The sequence below is a fragment of the Triticum urartu genome, chromosome 3 (genome assembly GCF_003073215.2).
Source record: "Triticum urartu cultivar G1812 chromosome 3, Tu2.1, whole genome shotgun sequence".
NCBI classification, from domain to species: domain Eukaryota; kingdom Viridiplantae; phylum Streptophyta; class Magnoliopsida; order Poales; family Poaceae; genus Triticum; species Triticum urartu.
In genome coordinates, this window is record NC_053024.1 from 557973975 (window position 1) to 557981386 (window position 7412).

The window sequence follows — 7412 nt, forward strand, 5'->3', positions numbered from 1 at the left end:
CCTTCAACAACTACCAGGAGTTGGTAGATCATGCTCTTATGATTGAAGGGAAGCAGCAGCAAATTGAGAATCGCAAGAGGAAGTATGGACAAGGAAAGTACACTTCAGGAGCTCAGCCGAAGCCACGTTTTACCCCTAGACCGGGAGGACATTTTCAGCATACCCATGGAGGAGGTGGCTCGCACAATCACAATGGCACCAGGAATGGAAATGGAAATGGAGGAAGCAATGGCCAGAATCGCACCAACCCATCAACCCCAGCCAAGAAGGACCTAAGCCAAGTCACTTGCTTTAAGTGTTCGAAGACCGGACATTATGCCAATGAATGCCCTGAGATACAAAATGGAAATGGCAATGGAAGCTCTGGGAAGAAGCCGAACCCTTTTAATAGGGGACAGGTGAACCACGTTAGCGTGGAGGAGGTTGAAGCTCATCCTGATGTAGTAATAGGTAAGTTTCTGGTTAAGTCATTTACTACACTCGTTCTTTTTTATACTGGTGCATCGCATTCATACATCTCTAGGGGATTTGTGGATAAGTATAACCTACCAACCCAAGCCCTTAGGTCAGCCATGTTAGTAACCTCGCCTGGAGCAGAGTATGTGGCTAGTCTATGGTGTGATCGGTTACCATTAAGAATTGGTAACTATGTTTTTCCCTTAGACCTAATAGTATTGGAATCTCAAGGATTGGATGTGATATTAGGCATGGATTGGTTATCAAAGTATGAAGGAAATATTGAATGCACTAGTAAGTCAATTTTGCTTACCACCCCAGAAGGGAGAAGGATCAAGTATGTATCCCGACATGTGCCGAAGAGGACTCAAGTAAATTGCTTAACAGGAGTTATGCAGGAGGAAGTACCAGTGGTAAGGGATTTCCCTGAAGTATTTCCAGAGGAGTTGCCAGGCATGCCACCAGATAGAGATATTGAGTTTTTGATTGAGCTATTGCCAGGCACCGGGCCAATGTCAAAGAGACCATATAGGATGCCAGCAAAGGATTTGGTAGAAATTAAGAAGCAGATTAAGGAGTTACTGGATAAGGGATATATTCGCCCAAGTTCTTCGCCTTGGGGATCGCCAGTACTTCTAGTGGAGAAGAAGGATGGATCGTTAAGGATGGTTGTTGATTATCGAGGATTGAAGGAAGTAACGATTAAGAATAAGTACCCACTACCAATGATCAATGATCTGTTTGATCGATTACAAGGAGCTAAGGTATTTTCCAAGATCGATCTGCGATCAGGATACCACCAGTTGAAGATTCGAGAACAGGATATTCCTAAGACAGCTTTTACCACCAGGTATGGGTTGTACGAGTATACCGTTATGTCATTTGGTCTGACTAACGCACCTGCCTATTTTATGAATATGATGAACAAAGTATTTATGGAGTTTTTGGATAAGTTCGTCGTAGTGTTCATTGATGATATCCTGGTTTATTCGAAGAATGAAGAGGAGCATAAGGAGCATTTGCGTTTGGTACTTGGAAAGCTCAAATAACATCAATTATATGCCAAGTTCAGCAAATGTGAGTTTTGGTTGAAGGAAGTAGGATTCCTCAGACACGTTATATCTGGAGAAGGTATAGCAGTATATCCTACCAAAGTAGATACCGTGACCAAGTGGGAAGCACCAACTATAGTGGGAGAGATTCGGAGTTTTCTTGGACTCACAGGATACTACCGGAGATTCATTGAGAATTTCTCAAAGATTGCGAAGCCTATGACGGAGTTATTAAAGAAATATATCAAGTTTATATGGACGGAGGAATGTGAGGCTAGTTTCCAGGAGTTGAAGAAACGTTTGGTTACCTCACTAGTGTTGATTTTTCCAGACCAGACCAAAGATTATGAGGTGTATTGCGACGCTTCACGTCGAGGAATTGGAGCAGTGCTTATGCAGGAAGGGAGAGTTGTTTCATATGCCTCAAGACAACTGAAGCCTCATGAGTTGAATTATGCCACGCATGATTTGGAGTTAGCAGCCATAGTGCATGCTTTGAAAACATGGAGGCATTTCCTCATTGGAAACCATTGTGATGTGTACACGGATCATAAGAGTTTGAAGTACATTTTCACACAGAAGGAGTTGAATCTCAGACAAAGGAGATGGTTGGAACTCATTAAGGATTATGATATGAGATTGCAATACCATCCTGGAAAGGCTAATGTAGTAGCTGACACCTTAAGCCGTAAGAGCCATGTCAATACATTAATGACGGGAGAAATACCCAAGGAGTTAGCAGAAAATCTTCGTGAACTATGTTTGGAAATAGTTCCGAGAGGCTATGTAGCAGCATTGGAGATTCAGTCAACCTTGATGGATAGAATCAGAGAAGCTCAGAAGACTGACAAAGAGATTTCCGCTATAAAGGAGAAACTGAGCAAAGGAAAAGCTAAAGGATTTCGTGAGGATGAGCACGACACCCTATGGTTTGAAGACCGTGTTTATGTGCCCAATGACCCGGAGATCAGGAAGTTGATTCTGCAAGAGGCACACGATTCACCATATTCAATTCACCCAGGAAATACCAAGATGTATTTGGATTTGAAGAATATTTTCTGGTGGACCGGAATGAAGAAGGATATTGCGGAGTATGTAGCAGTTTTTGATGTATGTCAGAGAGTAAAGGCAGAGCATCAGAAGCCAGCAGGATTGTTACAACCATTGTCGATACCCGAATGGAAGTGGGATAAGTTAGGCATGGATTTTATCACGGGATTACCCAGGATTCGTTCAGGCTACGACTCGATTTGGGTTGTAGTTGATCGATTGACGAAAGTAGCTCATTTCATCCCAGTAAAGACCACTTACACCAGTGCTAAGTTGGCAAAGATATACCTGACCAGGATTATATGTTTGCATGGAGTTCCAAGGAGTATCATATTAGATAGAGGAACCCAGTTTACCTCAAAGTTCTGGAAGCAGTTGCACGAAACTTTGGGTACCAGGCTAGAATTCAGTATAGCTTTTCATCCACAGATAGATGGACAGACCGAGAGAGTCAATCAGATTTTGGAGGATATGCTGAGAGCTTGTGCGCTAGATTACAGATCTAGTTGGGATGACAATTTGCCATATGCAGAGTTCTCTTACAACAACAGTTACCAAACCAGTTTAAAGATGGCCCCATTCGAAGCCTTGTACGGAAGGAGGTGCAGGACACCGTTGTCATGGGACAAAGTTGGAGGCCGCCAGTTGTTTGGACCTGACTTGATTAAAGAGTCTGAACAGAAGGTGAAGTTGATTCGCGATAGGCTCAAGGTAGCCCAGTCCAGACAGAAGAGTTATGCAGATTCTAAACGCAAGGAGACCGTTTACGAAGTCGGAGATAGAGCTTATCTTCGAGTATCTCCACTTCGGGGAACAAAGCGTTTTGGAGTTAAAGGGAAGTTAGCGCCACGATTTGTAGGACCATATCGAGTTTTGGAGCGTATGGGAGAAGTGGCCTACAAGTTGGAATTACCTGAAGGATTTCAGGAGTTCATGATGTGTTCCATGTTTCCCAGTTGAAGAAGTGTCGCGCGGAGATGGCTGACATACCGATGAGAGACACAGTGCCTTTGGAAACTATTCAGTTGGATAACGACTTGACCTACGAGGAGAGACCCGTTAAGATTCTCGAGTTTTCCAATCGAGTCACTCGCAGCAAGGTTATCAAGTTTTGCAAAGTTCAGTGGAGCCACCACACAGAGGATGAAGCCACCTGGGAACGAGAGGAAGAATTACTCAAGGACCACCCTCACCTATTTCCTAGCCAACCCGAATCTTGAGGGCGAGATTCATCTTAAGGGGGGAGGTTTGTAACATCCCAAATTTTCAATTTGGAATGTTATACATTAGATCATCATTGCATATTATTTTATTTTTTTGCATTTTGGTTGATCCTAGAAATTCTACGCAACTCAATGACCCACGGAGAGAGTTGGGGATTTCGTTATTTTCATATTTGAGTTTTCTCAAATTTTGAGAATAGGATCATTTGATTTTAATTATTTTATCATCAATTATTCCTATTTACAAAAATATGAGAGACGAAATAAAATGACTTTCCCAAAATAAAGAAATATTGAGGATTTAATAATAAAATCAAATAAGATTTTATTTCGGAGTTTTTCGGTGTTTTATTTGAATTTAGGAAAAATGTGCATTTTTCAAAATTGCATTTAGGCCCCAAATAAATGTTCACCTTGTGAGGCTTGATTTTAGAAGCCCATGAAAATTTATTTCGGAATTTTTGGAGTCTGTTTAGTATTTCTTTTATTTTTTTCTTCTGCGCATAAAAAAACGCGCACCGACCTAGGGTCGTGTCCGACTAGGACTCCCGGCCCGTTAGGCTATATATAGCCGGGGGAGGCCCAGCCGAAACCCTAGCCAGCCCCAAGCCGCCCCAGCCGCCGCCGCCGCGCCGCCCCGCCGCCGGACGACGCCGCCGCCGCACGCCGCCCGAGGTCCGCCGCCGCCTTGATTTCCGCGCCAGTTTTTTTTATTTTTTTCGAAAATCCGTTCGGTTTTTCCGTCGGTTTTTTTAGATTCGGTTTTTTTAATAGATCGGTTTTCTCGGTTTATTTAAATAGCGAGCGTTCGTCCGTTCGTTCGATCTAGCGAACGTTCGTCATTTTTCTTTTTCTCGGATTAAATCCGTGATTTTTCTGATCGCGATTCCTGATCTGATTTTCATTTTAGTATATCTTTTTGCTCGTTTATCGGAATCAGGCGATTCAAGCGCCTGGAGTTTCGTCTCGAAACCCTCTATCCGTTTAACCAACTTAAACAAGATTTTTCTACTGTAAAAATTGCCCTAGATCCAGATTTGTAGAACGAAGTTGTTTTCTTTCGTCGTTTGACTTTCGTTATTTCGTTCGTTTTGATTCTCTTTGCCAACCGGAGTTCTTAAGTTGAACCTTCTGGTTAGATCTCTTATTTGAGTTTTACCCATGCATTAGATGAGTACTTATTGTATGCTTGTTTGTTTGTCTGTGATAGAATACCCGGAGTGCGCCGCTTGTTACTTCGAATCCCTAGGTTTCCCGGATCATCAGCAAGGCAAGTAACACTTTGATCATACCTTTTCTACTACCCAGTTTTATTGCATTAGATCAAATCCTCACACATTGCATGATTAGGATTCTAATTAATTTGTGGGATGGGAAGTAGTTGAGGTAGTACCTATTACTTGTTTACTTTCAAACCTTTGGGAGTTACTTCCGCGTTTGCTTATTATGCCATGCTATGCTAGTAGACGTGGATTGGGTGAGTGATATCCATGACAGATGTGAGTTTTGTTAATTAATGGTTTATCTAAGGTGACAACTTAAACACACATCTGGGTGGATTGAGGCACCTGGGTATTCCAGGACTTGCCTGTTTTCTTTCGGACCGCCACCCAGGCTCAAAGGGATCATGAGACTATTCATACTAGAAACTTCCGTGTGCAGCCACAAGCTATTATGGGCTCTAGCATAGTTGACTAAGTCGTGCGAACTCTTATAGTGGTAGACTAGCAGATGTAGGTGGTACGGTCTACCCGATCGTAAGGTGCTAGCGCTTCTGAAAGACTATGTCTCGGTCATCCGTCTTCTCAAACACCTTGTAGTGCGAGAAACCAAACGGAGGCGATCGAGTCTTGTGGAGAAAAATGCGCAAACCTCTGCAAAGTGTAATAAACTAATCATGGTTAGCCGTGTCCCCGGTTATGGACATCTTGAGTATCTAGTACTTGGATTATCATGTGAATCTCAACATGTTACTCTAAATTAATTTTGTTGGGTTTTGTTTAATGATGATGCTTAATTGGGATTGAGAATGTTGTCAACCATTCTCAATGTTTAACAACTACCATGATAGTAATTAAATTTATTCCTTTGAAGTAGGGAAAATTTGGCTTTACGCAAAACTGTAACCATAGAGCTTTCCACCAGCCAAATATGCATATAGTATAGCTGTTTCATTCCATTATTCTCTATGTGTTACATTGCCAGCATATTCCATGTGCTGACCCGTTTCGGGCTGCAACGTTAATGTTGCAGACTTTTCAGACGACGATTAAGGAGTCTTTAGGTCGTGGTTCTATACTCAGTGATGCCGTTGGAGTTGATGGACTCACTTATCTTCCAAGCCTTCCGCTGTTATCGTTATTAGATGGCCTTAAGCCATATTAATTGTAATAATTTCTCTATTGAGACACTCGATGTAATAAGTGTGTGATTGCTACTCTGTTATAAATCCTCCGAGTACTATGTGGTGTCAGCATTACTGATCCAGGGATGACACCGGAGCACAGAGATCAGACTGTTTGAGGTCTGGTCGCTACAGGGTAGGCCAGCCCAAAGTTGCCCCCTGGTGGCCACCGGCAGCTGACAGGTTGGACCAACACTCAGAGGAGCACTGGCCCGGGGGGTAAAATAATGATGACCCTTGAGTTTGCAGAACCCAAGGGAAAGAAAAGGCTAGGTGGCAAATGGTAAAACCAAGGTTGGGCATTGCTGGAGGAGTTTTATTTAAGGCGAACTATCAAGGGGTTCCCATTATTACCCAACCGCGTAAGGAACGCAAAATCCGGGAACATAACACCGATGTGACGGAAACTAGGGCGGCAAGAGTGGAACAAAACACCAGGCATAAGGCCGAGCCTTCCACCCTTTACCAAGTATATAGATGCATTAATTTAATAAGAGATATTGTGATATTCCAACAAGTAAACATGTCCCAACAAGGAACAACATCTCCATGTTCCAACAAGGAACAAACTTCAATCTTCACCTGCAACTAACAACGCTATAAGAGGGGCTGAGCAAAGCGGTAACATAGCCAAACAACGGTTTGCTAGGACAAGGTGGGTTAGAGGCTTGGTTCACAATATGGGAGGCATGATAAGCAAGTGGTAGGTATCGCGGCAGAGGCATAGCAAAAGAGCGAGCAACTAGCAAGCAAAGATAGAAGTGATTTCGAGGGTATGGTCATCTTGCCTGAAATCCCGCAAGGAAGAAGAACGAGTCCATGAAGAAGACAAACGGACGTAGACGAACGGGTCCTCACAAACGCGATGTTATCGGAACCAACCCGAAGAAGCAAACACAGGAAAGAAGCACACAACATAGTAAACAACCAACACATGAACATGGAATTATATGCGGGATGCGGTATGCGATGCGTATGCATGATTTGCAAAGGAATGATTGAACCTGGGCGTCAACTTGGAAATCCAAGAGTGCCACTGGAAAGATGAGATGATTTTGGTTGAAATCGATATAAAGATCACCGGAATCGGATGCACGGTTTGGAAATGGCAAGCAAAACAAATATGGCACCGGTCTGCGATAAACAGCAAATGACCATCTAAATGCATCAAGACAAATATGCTACAGCACTCAAACATGACAACAAAATACATGGCAGGGATCCACT